A 13,101-nucleotide genomic window follows, 5' to 3' on the forward strand; every position below is an offset into this window, starting at 1 on the left:
GAGAGAGAGAGAGAGAGAGAGAGAGAGAGAGAGATATTCCCAAATGAACAAAAACCAAGAGGAGGCGCCAGTAGCACACCTGCCCTACAGAAAACACCATCAGGCTGAAATGAAAGGACCTAGACAGGAGTTTGAATCCTTATCAAGAAATAAAGAGCATTAGTAAAGGTAACTACATAGGCAAATTTAATGCATTGTTGTTAGTAACTTTTTATTTTCTTATCCAATTTAAAGACAACTGCATAATTCAGTAATTATAAATCAGTATATATGGGTACAAAATATATAAAAATGTCATTTGTATGACAGGAGGAGCACAAAGTAGGAGAGCACAGAGCTATATAGCAACAAAGTTTCATATACTAGAGAAATAAGTTGCTATTAATTTAAATTACAATGTTATCTACAGTGGGAATTGTAATCCTCAGGGCAACCACTAAGAAAATTACTAAAAAATATGTATTTTAAAAATAACAATGGAAAAATAATATACTAGAAAATATCCATCTAATACAAAAAAAGATAGTAATGGAAGGATAGAGGAACAGAAAGAAACCATAAGATAATAGAAAACAAATGGCAAAATGGCAGATATAAATCCTATCTTATCAGTAATTACACTAAATATAAATGGCTAGGTTGAAAGTAAAAAGGTTTTATGACATACCATGTGAACGCTAATCAAAAAAAAGTAGGGGAGTGACTTTCCTAGCATCAGGCATAATAGACATTAAAACAAAATTGTTACTACAGATAAAGAAGGGCATTTGATAATGGTAAATGGGTGAATATTATTAAAACACATAATAATTAAATACACCTAACAATATAGCCACAAAATGCATGAAGCAAAACCTGACAGAATTTAAAGGGAAAGAAATACAATTCAATAATAGAAGACTTCAATACTCTACTTTTGATAATCTACTGAACAATTAGAAGATTGACAAAAAAAGGGAGACTTGAACCCTATAAACCATGTATATCATACATACCTAGAACATTCCACCCAACAACAGAATAGACCTTCCTATCAATGTATACAGAACAGTCACTAGGATAAGCCACACATCATACAAAAAACACACAAAATGTAATAAAATTACAAATAAGTAACAAAAGAAAATTTGGGAAATTCACAAACTTGTATAAACAACACACCCAAACAAGTAATGGGTCAAAGAAGAAGTCACGAGGGCATCATAAAATTATTTGAGATGAATTAAAATGAAAATATAGCATACCAAAACTTAGGGGATGTAGGGAATACAGTGCTTAAAATTTATATATGAAAAAGCCAAAAAGAAAAAAGAAAAGCCAAAAAGAAAAAAACTTTTATATATGAAAAAAAAAATTTATATCAGTAAATTGATCTTTCACCTTACGAAAAATGAGAAAAAAGACTAAACTAACACAAAAAAAGTAGAGGGTAGGAAGCAATAAAGATTGAAGTGGTAATAATGGAATAGAGAATAGAAAAACCATAGAGGAAATCAACAAAACCAATAGTTGGGTCTCTGGAAACACTGACAAATATAGAACCCTTTAGCTAAACTGACCAAGAAAGAGAGAGGATATAAATATTTAAGAAGGAACTTAAAATAATTGTTTCTGTAGTGTAGTAGTTATCACATTCACCTAATATAAAAATAATTACGAGGGAATACGATGAGCAACTGAATATCAACATATTAGAAAATCTAGATGAAATGGACAAATTCCTAGAAACACACTAGCAAACTAATTCAAGAAGAAATTTAAAAAAATTAAGAGACATGAAACAATTAAAAGATGTAATTAATAATACAAAACTTCCCCACAAAGTCCATTACCAGATGGCTTCACTGGTGAAGTCTACCAAGCATTTAAAAAAGAATTAACACCATCCTTCACACACTCCCAAAGAAACTGATGAAGTGGGAACACTCTCAAGTTGCTGAGAACTGTTTTGCCTAATACCAAAATCAGACAGAGACAACCTAAGAAAACTACAGACCAGTAGAAGAGCCTTATGAATACACACACACAAATCCTCAACAAAATACTAACAAGCTGATTTATGTGGCATATAAAAAGGCCTATACATTACCAAGTGGGACTTATCCCAGGAATGCAAAGTTGGTTCAAAACGTGAAAATCAATGTATTACATATACCACATTGATAGAATGGAGGGAAAAAGACATGATTCATTCAATAGATCAAATAAAGCATTCAGCAATATCCAACACTCTTTCATTACAAAAATCACTAAAAAAAAATTGCTAGAAATTTAAGGGAATTTATTTCAATCTGATTAAGGTTATCTATGAGTAACCCACAGTCAACGTACTTAATGGTGAAAGATTGAAAGCATGCCTCTTAACGTTAGGGACCAGACAAGGTACCTACTTTTGCCACTCCTATCTTATCGCGTTGTACTTGAAGTCCTAACCAGCACAATTAGACAAGAAAATGAAACAAAAGGCATCCAAATTGGAATGGTAGAAGACTAACTCTGTTACAGAGTTAGTCTTCTTGTACATAGAAAATCTTCTTGTACATCTTCTTGTACATAGAAAATTCTAAGGAATACACACACACACATACAGCTAATAAGTTCAGCAAGCTTGTAGGAGATAAGATCAATTTTTTCAAAAATCAGTTTTATTTCGGGGCACCTGGGTGGCTTAGTTGGTTGGGCGTCCGACTTTCGCTTAGGTCATGATCTCACGGTTCGTGGGTTCGAGCCCCGCGTCGGGCTCTGTGCTGACTGCCAGCTCAGAGCCTGGAGCCTGTTTCAGAGTCTGTGTCTCCCTCTCGCTCTGACCCTCCCCTGCTCACGCTGTCTCTCTCTCTCTCCTAGAAATAAAAAAATAAATAAAAGTATTCAAAAAAAAAATCAGTTTTATTTCTATACACTAGAAATGAACAATCTAATAAACTAAGAAAACAACTGCATCAGCAATAGCATCAAAAACAATAAAATACTTCAGGATAAATGTAACAAAAAAAGTGTAAAAACTTTTACCCTGGAAACTATAAAAATACTGTTGAAAGGAATTTTTTAAAATCTAATAAAACAAATAGATATCCTGTACTCGTGGACTGAAAATTTTCAGTCTTTTTCACAGAAAATGATAAGCTAATCCAAATCCATGTGGAAATGCAGGAGAGCCAGAATTTTAAACAATCTTGAAAAAAAGAATACGCTTCATGATTTCAAAACTTATATAAAGCTGTAATAATCAAGACAGTGTAGTACTGGCATAAGAATCAAAATATAGATCAATGAAATAGAGTTGAGAGTCCATAAATAAACCCATGCACCTATGTTCAATTGATTTTCAGCCAAGATGCCAAGGCTATTTACTGGGAAGAGAATAGTCTCTTCAAAAATGGTGCCGAAACAGCTGGATATCCACACGCAAAGTCACATGTTTAGACCCGTACCTCAAACCATATACAAAAACTAACACAAAATAGTCCAAAGCCCTAAACCTAACAGCTAAAAGTATAAAACATTTAGAAGAAAATATAGGTATAAGTTTTAGTGACCTTGGACTAGATAGTTTCTTAGACATAATATCTAAAGTAAAAGCAACCAAAGAAAAATTAAATAAATTGGGCTTTATCAAAATTTAAGTTTTGTGGGACACTATCAAGGTGAAAAGACAACCCACAGAATGGGAGAGAATATATGTCATGTAATCTGATAAGGGAACAGTATCCCGAATATATAAAGAACACTTATAACTCAACAATAAATCCAATTTAAAAACTGGCAGAGTGGAATGGCCAATAAGCACATTAAAAGATGCTCAACATCGGGGCGCCTGGGTGGCTTAGTCGGTTAAGCGTCTGACTTTCGCTTGGGTCATGATCTCGCGGTTCGTGGGTTCGAGCCCCGCGTCGGGCTCTGTGCTGACTGCCGGCTCAGAGCCTGGAGCCTGTTTCAGTCTGTGACTCCCTCTCTCTCTGACCCTCCCCTGCTCACGCTGTCTCTCTCTCTCTCCTAGAAATAAATAAAACATTAAAAAAAATTAAAAAAAAAAAAGATGCTCAACATCCATTGTTGGGAAAATGCACGTCAAAAACACATAAGACACCACTTAGCATAATGTTTTCAAGGTTCATCTACGTTGTTATATGAATGACTACTTCATTCCTTTTTATGGCCAAATATGGATAGAACACATTCGGCTTATCTGTTCACCAGGTGATGGGTGCTTGAACTTTTTTTACTTTTTTGCTTATTATATGAACATACATATGCAGGTCTTTGTGTGAACATGTATCTTCTGTTCTCCTGAATTATACACTTTGAAGGGGTGAATTTTATGGTACGTGATTTGTATCTCAATAAAAAAATTCATGACTTATTTATGCAATAAGGTCAGGAAGCAGAACACTAGCAGCTTCCCAAGCTCTCTGAGCCCCTAACGACAACCCTTAGGCCCTATCACAGGGGACAACTGTCCAGCCTCTGGAGAGAATCACTCCTCAGTTTCTGTTTCATCCTTATTTAGTGTTACCAACTAAGAGTTCGGCCCTAAACAATCGTGTTTTGCTTACTTTGCAATTTAGATCAATAGAGTCACATTCCACTTATTCTTCTCAGGTCTGGTGTCTTTCACCTGACGTTAAGATTCTTACATTCAGGGGCGCCTGGGTGGCTTAGTTGGTTAAGCGTCCGACTTTCGCTTAGGTCATGATCTCGCGGTTCGTGGGTTCAAGCCCCACGTCGGGCTCTGTGCTGACTGCCGGCTCAGAGCCTGGAGCCTGTTTCAGAGTCTGTGACTCCCTCTCTCTCTGACCCTCCCCTGCTCACGCTGTCTCTCTCTCTCTCTCTCTCCTAGAAATAAATAAAACATTAAAAAAATTTAAAAAAAAAGATTCTTACATTCAGCCATGCTGTGGAACCACAATCCATCTATTCTACTCCTGAAGGGCCATCCCCAAGTACTCTCCTTTCCAAAATAAAAAAAACCTGATTGCTCCTTAACACAAAACTAACGGGTTCATAAGAAATATAATTTAGACAGCACAAAAGGATACAAATGAGGAAGTTTAAACCACTGACAATGTTACTGCCCCCAAACAACTAATGCTCTTTCTACTATATATGCTTCCAGGGTGCGCACACACACCCACACACCCACGTGCGCATGCTATTTTTTTTTAATCAATGTCCTAGATCCTGGGTAGTTTTATTTAATAAAATGTATACATCTGCCCACCCCTATTTTTAGCACAGATATAATTTTTATGTAATTTCAAGGTCATCCTTGACAGTTTGCCCAGTGGTTGGTAAAACCTTTCTTTCCAGAGGATTGATACACAGAGGAAGAGCAGAGGAAAGCACACAGCAGGGACAAGTCGCTACGTGTTTGAACTCCGACCCAGCCCAAGGCCACTGGAACCCCCTCCCGAATGGCAGGGGGCCGGGGCCCTGCACTGTGTGCAGCAGTTTTATTAAGTCAGCAGAGATGCTGGGCCTGTGGGGACAGCCCGAGCCGTGAGCAGTGAGGAAGCAGGACACGGGAAGCCTCACATTTTCGGGGCCACCTCTGAAGGTAGGAAGGGTCCGCGCACACGAGGCTACAGAACCTGGGCGAAGGCAGGCTTTGCTCAGCTCAAAAGGCCATAAACTACCAGAAAAACAATGGGAATTATGTTTTCCAACAGGACTCGACCCTCCTGAAGGCTCTGCAGCCGCCCAGCAGCAGGACAGGAAAGGTCCGCTCCTCTTGCTACAGAGGAAGCTCCTGGGCTCCTGCCCTGGTCCTGTCCCTACAGAGCTCACCCTCACCTGGTTGCGCCAGGCCCGGGTCACTCACTGGGACTGAGACCCACGCTCCCCCTTCCCAGTGGCTGGCTTGCCCTAGACCCTCCAAGCCTGAACCCTTGAGGCAAACCAACCAACCCTTTATAAATCCCCCACATTCTGTGCAGCAACACTGGTAACCTGAGTCAGGCCCACACAGGAGGCCTGGCCACAGTGGGGAGGCGGGGAATGGGGCCGGGGGGAGGGGAAGGGTCCCAGTCCGACCACCCCTGGGAGCTGATGCGGGAAGCCGAGGCAGAAGGAGACGGCACAACTGAATTTCCTCACACCCTGCAGCCCGCTGACAGTGACTTGAGGCTGGCAGACTAACTGTTTCTCCAGGAGCCCCTGCTGTCTTCATGCTAATGCTTTACTAGAAGGAAAATAAACCTTAGCCTGAAAATGGCTAGGCCTCCAGTACCCTGTGAGTCTTCTTCAGCATATGAAAATCTCACTGGAAACTGCCCTGGACTTCACCTCCCCCAGTCTCTCCTCATGGTCCCCGTGCTTCAATAAAATCACCTTTGCGCACCAAGACGTCTTCAAGAATTCTTGCTTGGCCGTCGGCTCCGGACCCCACGAGCCCCACCATCACCGCAAAAACCTCATCAGGAGCCACATACAGAACTGTCAATAGGGTCTCGGGTCCCCATTCTGCTATTCTNCAGTGCCTGATCCTTAATCTCTTCTAAATAAATTAATAAATAAAGAAGCACAGCTACCCAGGACCCATGCAGCAGTCCTTTATACCCTTTACCCTCACAAATCCCGGGAAGGTCTGTCACTGCCCCCATTGCACAGCAGAGGAGACGCAGGTTAAAGGTGATGAGACAGCCAGCCTCTCCCCTGGGCCCCGGAGCCCCCAGCCTCTCCCCTGGGCCCCGGAGCCCCCACCTTGGCCTTCTCAAGAACAAGCACCGGCAAGGGTCTCCTCTCCTGCCTTTTCAGTTTCTTCCCGCTCCCTCTGCGGGATCCTCTGACAAACAGGACCTTGCTCTAGAATCTGTCCCTCTAACAAGCTCCCCTGACCCCAAGCCATCCTCGAGCCTGCACCCCATTTTTCTCCTTCCCTTCAGGACACAACAAAAGAGACACGTCCCCACCGTCTCTATGTCCCTTGCCTCTGTGCTCAACACCCATCCGGCTCCTCCCTGCACACGTGGCCCTTGCCAAGGCCAGCGGTCACCCGCACAATGCCAAACAACCCCCACAGACCTCAGGGTGCCCAGCGTCTCAGCCAGGTTCACTATGGACTCGAGACTTGCCGGCCGTCGCCTCCCCACAAACTTGCCCCCGCGGTGCGCCGCCCACCCCTCCTGCGTGTGACTTTAGTCCCTGCTCCTTTTCATCTCTTCTCTTCCCTCCTGATAGGGTTCGGTCCAGCCTGCACAGAAGGGCTGCTGACCGTCAAGGACGACGCCCCGCTCTCATTCCCGAAACCGGCTGTGCTGGTGCTCGCCCCTTCCTGCTATATCTGCTGGAACTCTGACAAATACCTTCTTGCTAAGCCCTTAAGACCTTCCAGCCACCTCCCCCGCATCGGACCCTCCTTTGGAGCTTTCCAGTATTCAGCACTCTTGGAACAGAGGCGATGTTAACGGTGCTGGGGCTGCTTCTGTTTCTCCTGGAGCTTAGTGTGTGCGCGGCAAGAAGCCTTTGACCGCCGAGGTGTCCGTATGTGAAGCATCCGTATCAAGGGCAGCTCCTAGCAAATCAGCCGAGGAGCCAGGTCCCCCACACCCATGAGGCTCCCCTTTCAGCAAGTCCTGGGGAACCCAGATCACGGACTGCCCGAGGGACTCTGCTTCTCCCTTCCCTGACCCCACCTCCCGCTCTCCTGTTTTACGCCGTCTGATAAACAGTGAACCCATGAAACCCTCGTTATCCCATCCCAGTGAATGCAGAGCCCCAGGCCCCGCACACCCTCCCTCTCTCTCTACCTGAGGCTGCACTGTGTGGCTGTGTGGCCCTCGAGCGTGCCGCGGACCCTCCAGGACCTGTGACTGGTAAATCTTGCTCTCCAAAGTTCCCTGACGATTTTGCCGAGGCGCTTCCTGCAATATCACAAGAACCGATCCAGGATCCACAATGGCTCCAGGCTCCAGGGAACTGGCTGGGGGCTCATCACGAGCAGCACAGGCCCAGCAGGCAGCCCTGGCCTGTAGCGTCACCGTGGAAAGCCCGAGATGACGTCACACCCTTCTTCTTCCAGCTTTGGGTTGCCAGGTTTCGCAGATAAAACGGGCCATACTTGTGCCGAAAAGCGCCGAGTCCCTGTTTATCTCAACTTCTGTGTTTTATCTGGGGGCCCTTCCAGGTTTCCAGGCACGCCTCGCTTGGTCCTGCTCTGCGGTGTCCTGCCTCTTTCCCTGGTGTGGCTTCTCCCTCTGATCTCGAACGCTGACACGCTCCCGTCGCTCGTCACCCCTCTTCTGTCTACAGCCTAGGTGTGTGGACCTCCGCCAGCCCCACAGGCTGAAGGAACAATGATCCGCGGCCGCCGCCACCCAGTCATGTCTCCCAGCTCGGCGCTCACCCCGGGATCCAGACACGGAGAGCCAACTTGGCACTCAGCGCTCCGAGAGGCGTGTTGGGGGCCCGAGTTCTAACACAGAGCTCCCAGTTTCCCCATTCCGCCTCTCAATCTCACCTTTCCCACGAAAGGCACCACGGCTTCCCAGCCAGTCAACACAGGAGCCGTGGATATAACAGAGAGGGCTTGGGGTACGGGAGGTGTGGGTATAATCCTCTGGATTTTATATATACGTCTATACTGCCCAGACTGCTTCCCAATGGATGTGCACTATTAAAAAAAAAAAAAAAAGAAAAAACACTTTTATTCTTTAGAGCAGTCTTCGGTTCACAGAGAAACTGAGAAGAAAGTACACAGAGTTCCCATTAACACCCCCCGCAACATCCCACACGAGACAGGAGCATGTTACAACTGACGACCCCACACTGGCACATCACCATCACCCCGAGTCCAGTTTACAGTAGGGGTCACTCCTGTGTTGTCCAGGCGATGGGTTTAGACAAATGGATAATGACATGTATCCATCATTATATCATACGGAGCAGCTGCATGCCCTAAAACTCCTCTGTGCTCCACCTATTCATCCCTCCCCTCCTTTGGTGCATCCATGATTCCTCATCCACTCAACAAATAATATTTTGTCCCTTCCTTTTATGTGAGGTATTTTCTAGGCACCAAGAATACAGAGGAAAGCAAGACAGATAAAGGTCCTGCTCTGAGGAAATTTGTACTCGAGAGGCAGAGACAGAAATAAACAAGAGAAGCAAGAAGCAAACAAGATAAATGAACTACAGTGAATTGAGTGGGACTATCCTGGGAAAGCGCAGGGGAGGGTGAGGATGGAGGATCAAAGAAGGCACTAGTGAGTGGGTGCCATTTTAAAGAACCCTAAACGATAAAAAAAAAAAAAAATGCCAAGTGTGCAGGGGCACCTGGCTGGCTCAGTCAGAAAACCATCCAGTTCTTGATCTCGGAGTTGCCAAGTCTGAGTCGCACACTGGGTGTAGTGATTACCAAAAAATAAATAAAACTTAAAGGAAAAAAAAAAGCCAACTGTGCAAAGATCTAGAGGAGGAGCCCTGTAAGCAGAGACCACAGCAAGTACAGAGGCACTGAGGGAGGGTACACTTGCTGCTTCCAAGGAAGGAAAGGCAAAGAGCCCGAGTCTGGCGGCCGGTCACGTAAGGTCTTACAGGCAGAGCAAGGCGTACATGCTTCCTCCTCAGCGGGACTGCTTATGTTTTCAAAAGACAACTCTGTTGTTTCCCCCACTAAAAGGAATCCGGGCCCCTGAGTGACCCCAGATGACCCCCGTGAAGCCAAACATACACCCCAGCAACCCACAGAACATTGAGAAATGATAAATGACTATCTTTTTAAGTCCCTAGGTTTTGCAGTGCTTTGTTATGCATCCAAAGATAACTGACCATGTTCCAGCTCTGCGATTTCAGTGACAGTTCAGCTGCCCTCCTCTGGGGGTGAGCTGAGGATTGCCAATGCGGGCGAGACATCTTAGCTGCCCGTGACACTATGTACTTCAAGGATGGTTGGGTCCATAGCATCCAAACACTGAAGTCCATGTGAACTCTAACCTTCAAACAAGATGTATTTTTCTGGCTCTGACACTTCTAAAGGTAGTCAAAGCAACAAGACTTCCCCCTAGCCTGGGGGGTGCCCCTGTGTATCTCGGGCCCTCAGATCTTCATCTCTAATATTAGACTCAGAACAGGACTCTTGGAGGACAATGAATCCCATAATAACTTGGGGCAGGAGGAAAATCAAGACGGCTCGGGAACGTTCTGTGGTTGCTAGGAAATAAGATGCTTTCAAAGGTGTCGGAGGAGGGACTAAAACGACAAAGGAACAAAACTGTAAACCAACCACCACTGACGATCAGCGGCAACTTCAGCATCTAATAATAACATAGCATAGTTACCACTTCACAGGTTGAATGTGCAAAGGACCATGAGTTCATTATGATATCAAAACAGAGAAGTTAGCCTAACACGAAATGTATGAAGCCAATAATGAATAAAATAAGACCGCAGACAAAACCAGCCCCTAATTAACGTCAACAAAGGATGAGATAGATACAGTCTACTCGAGAATCCTTCCTTTGTGGACTTTAGTCAGCCGGGCTCTTTGTCAACTTGACCACAACTGCATCGCTTCATGAAGACCCACGCATGTGAGCAGGAAGGAGTGGGAAACCTCACCAGCTGAAGGGCACAGATCAGACAAGATAACCAATTAGAAAGAGGCCCAAAGGGGCACCTGGGGGGCTCAGTCGGTTGAGCGTCCAACTTTGGCTCAGGTCACGATCTCACAGGTGTGAGTTGCAGCCCCGCATCGGGCTCTGTGCTGATGGCTGGGAGCCCGGAGGCTGCTTCAGACTGTCTCCCTTCATCTCCGCCCCTCCCAGTCTTGCTCTTGCTCTCTCTCTCTCTCTCTAAAAATAAATAAACATTTAAAAAAAAAGAGGCCCAAAAGTGTTTACAAAAGCTAGGCAATTAGAGAAACATGAACCTCAGAGCTTCCTTCTCTCCCCCCAAAATGCGTAAAACCCTCAGGATGACTCACTCATCTGAGGTGGGATTCACATAGAATACAAATGAGTTTCCAAACATGCCAAGAAACCAGGACGGCACCAGGGGGCAAGGGCCGGCAGTCCAGCTAAACTGAAGGGTCCCCTGAATGCTGAGAAACAGGCCACGTCTCAAGGAGTAGGGCAGGGCTATGGGGACCGCAGGGAAGAGATGCAGGAGAAACGTGGGGGAGGGAAGCACGCTGAGGAACGCCCGCTAAAATCATCAAATGTGCATCAGAGGCCCAGCGCGGTCAGCACCCAGCAGGCATTCGCACCTACCCCGTGGGGCCTCCGTGACGTCACCCACCAGCAGGGACCTCACACCCCTGTGGATGGTGGTCAAGGGCACTCCGCTTCCTTGGGAACGTGGGAGAGTGTCAGAAGGAGAATGTGTTCAGATGTCACCTGCATCAACAGAAATGAGTGCAGACGAATACACCAGGCCCTGAAGGACAGGCCTGCTGGTGAGGGCGGCCCCTGTCAGGAGGGTAGGCTGTGGACGCAGGAAAAGCCTGTCCTGTAGCCCCGAGGGGGGAGAGGCTGGGGGGGAGGCAGGGGTTCCCGCCCAGCCTTTCCCCCAGAGGACACAATCTGGAGGCGGTGCCCCGGGACAGGCCCCGCAACAAAGAGCTACCCTGCCGAGGTGTGAGAGTGTGGCGGGAGGGCCCTGCATAGCCCGCGAGCTTTGGAGCCCCTTCCCCGGGCGCAGGCGGTGAGAGGGGCTGGGCAGGGGGACCAGGGCCCAACTGACTGCCAGTCACAGGAATCTGTACGGCCACTGATCTTCCAGATGCCTCCTGGGAAATCTGTCCCCATCAGACTGGGGAGGACACTGATGCGGAGCCTCCCAGTGAGTCAGGGAGAAGCTGGCCTTGAACCTAGGGCCTCTGGGCACCCCAGTGCCAAGACATCAGGTCTGAGACCTGGTCACTAGCACCTCATACAAACTAGTCCTCACCCCAAGGCGAGAAGACAGGGCCAGTCCTACCTATACACTGGACAGCCAAAATGCTGGAATGAATCGGCTCCACTCAGCTGCCCACTACCTGGCTGTGAGGCCAACGTGCCTCTGGACTTTACAGGAGACCTGGCTCAGCAGGGGCGCCCCGGAGCCTGCCCAGAGGGTCTGAATCCCAGCTCTTCCCCTTCCTAGAGACAGGTCCTTGGAAAAGTGAGACTTCTGTGTCTCATCTGTTAAATGGGGACAAGAGCAACAACTTCGCAAAGTTGTGAAGATTCAATGTAATGATGCACTTGTCATCACAGGATACCTGGCTGGTCCCCACCCCCCACTTCAAACCCCTCAACGCTCTAACGTTTCAGACCAGTGCGTCTCAAACTCTAGCTGCATCAGAATCACCTGGAGTACCCGCCTGGGTAGCTTCTAGATTGGTGGGTGGGGGGCAGCAGGCCTAGTCGGCCAAGACAGTGGATAAGGGGGAGAGGGAGCCTCGGAAATACCTGGAGACTTGCCCAACCCTCAGTCTCCCACCCCCAAGGGCACCATACCCGCCTTGGGCCCTGGGTTTGTCTCCCTCCCTCCCGGGTCCATCATCCAGGACCCTGCCCTGGGCCCCTACCTGGCTACCTTCCCCGGCGCCCCTCTGCCCTAGGCCTCTCTGGGACCACTGTCTTCCCCCTTCCCCGGTTTACCTTACTTTCGCGTACTTCCAGGCGGCCCCCACGGGCTCCCACCCGACTCCCAGGCTCTGGGTTCACTTTGTCTTCCTGGTCCAGGCCCCGGACTTTCCGGCTGTGCCCCGCCCCGAGGTCCCCCTCTAACAGCCCTGGGTTGACTCCCTCTCCGGCGCACCCCACACCACGGGCCGCAACCCCAGCGCTTCCCCAGTGTGACACCCGCACCCACCCAGACCGCCCCCTGGACCCACCCCCGCTTTACACAGGGCTTCGCGCACCCCTGCCCGGGCCCGCTTGGGGCGCAGGGCCACGCTTACCGGATCCCCTCCCGCGCAGCTGCGCGCAGGGGGCGAGCAGGCCACAGGGCTCGAGGTCGGGAGNCCGGAAGGCAGGGCCGCGCCGACTCCGCCCCCGAGGCCCAGCCGCTTGGGTTTCGCGCGGACGCCTGGAGCCGGAAGTCGTTTCCGCGCTGCGCAAAACCGAGCGGTGCCGGAGCCCCCCCGGGCCCCCTCCACCTCCGTTGCAGTCGGTGCTCGCG

The 13,101-nt window shown here is 47.8% G+C and overlaps 1 protein-coding gene across 5 annotated transcripts in view; it reads right to left on the bottom strand.

Moving 5' to 3' along the window:
- The window catches only part of SLC41A3 (solute carrier family 41 member 3), a 78,494-nt gene extending 65,551 nt beyond the window's left edge, over window positions 1-12,943 (bottom strand). The window contains exons 1-4 of one of the 5 annotated variants that reach the window (XM_077780848.1): window positions 12,881-12,943; window positions 11,205-11,330; window positions 8,456-8,608; window positions 2,660-2,840 (exon numbers count right to left, since the gene is read on the bottom strand). The gene's annotated coding sequence lies outside the window, so the exon portion shown is untranslated. Of the gene's footprint in view, window positions 1-2,659; window positions 2,841-4,553; window positions 4,698-8,455; window positions 8,609-11,204; window positions 11,331-12,880 lie in introns of those variants that run through there. The other 4 variants (XM_077780850.1, XM_077780849.1, XM_077780847.1 and 1 more) reach the window with 4 other exon arrangements.
- Between the last annotated feature and the right edge of the window lie 158 nt (window positions 12,944-13,101).

This window comes from Crocuta crocuta, unplaced genomic scaffold, assembly GCF_008692635.1.
Source record: "Crocuta crocuta isolate KB4526 unplaced genomic scaffold, BGI_CrCroc_1.0 scaffold299, whole genome shotgun sequence".
In the NCBI taxonomy this organism is placed as follows: Eukaryota; Metazoa; Chordata; class Mammalia; order Carnivora; family Hyaenidae; genus Crocuta; species Crocuta crocuta.